A 659-nucleotide genomic window follows, 5' to 3' on the forward strand; every position below is an offset into this window, starting at 1 on the left:
GCCACATGCAGCTTGCGGGACTTAGCCAGAGCCGTGTGCCACTGGGGTCACTACTTGCCATGGACCATGAGTGCCCCAAGGGCCTCATGCCTGCTGCTGCCGGCAGCAGCAAGGGTTGTGCACCATGGGCTGGGGGACGTGTGGGGGCGCACACCCTTCCACAAACCCCACATCCTCCCACATACCTACCCACATGCCTTCACCCCCCCCCCCAGTAAGTAGGAACTTACTCCACTTTAATTAGTAAAGTTATAGGTTGAAAACTAATATTTTTTTCCAGAACAGTATTTCATAGTTTCTAGGGTCAGAAGGGACCTGAGTAGATCATCTAGTCCAACACCCCTGCCATGGCAGGAAAGAGTACTGGGTTCAAACGACTCCAGCAAGATGTACATCTAGCCTCCTCTTAAAGTCCCCCAGGGTAGGAGCCAGCACCACTTCTCTTGGAAGCTGGTTCCAGATCCTAGCCGTCCTAACTGTGAAGTAGCGCCTCCTGATATCTAGCCTAGATCTACCCTCTGCCAGCTTGTGACCGTTATTCCTGGTCACTCCTGGCAATGCTCGGGGGAACAGACTTCCCCAGTGCCTGCTGGTCCCCTCTGACTAGTTTGTAATAGGCCACTAGATCCCCCCTCAGCCTTCTCTTGTGGAGGCTGAAC

Source organism: Gavialis gangeticus, unplaced genomic scaffold (genome assembly GCF_001723915.1).
Source record: "Gavialis gangeticus isolate Ggan-Ray unplaced genomic scaffold, GavGan_comp1, whole genome shotgun sequence".
Classification (NCBI taxonomy): Eukaryota; Metazoa; Chordata; order Crocodylia; family Gavialidae; genus Gavialis; species Gavialis gangeticus.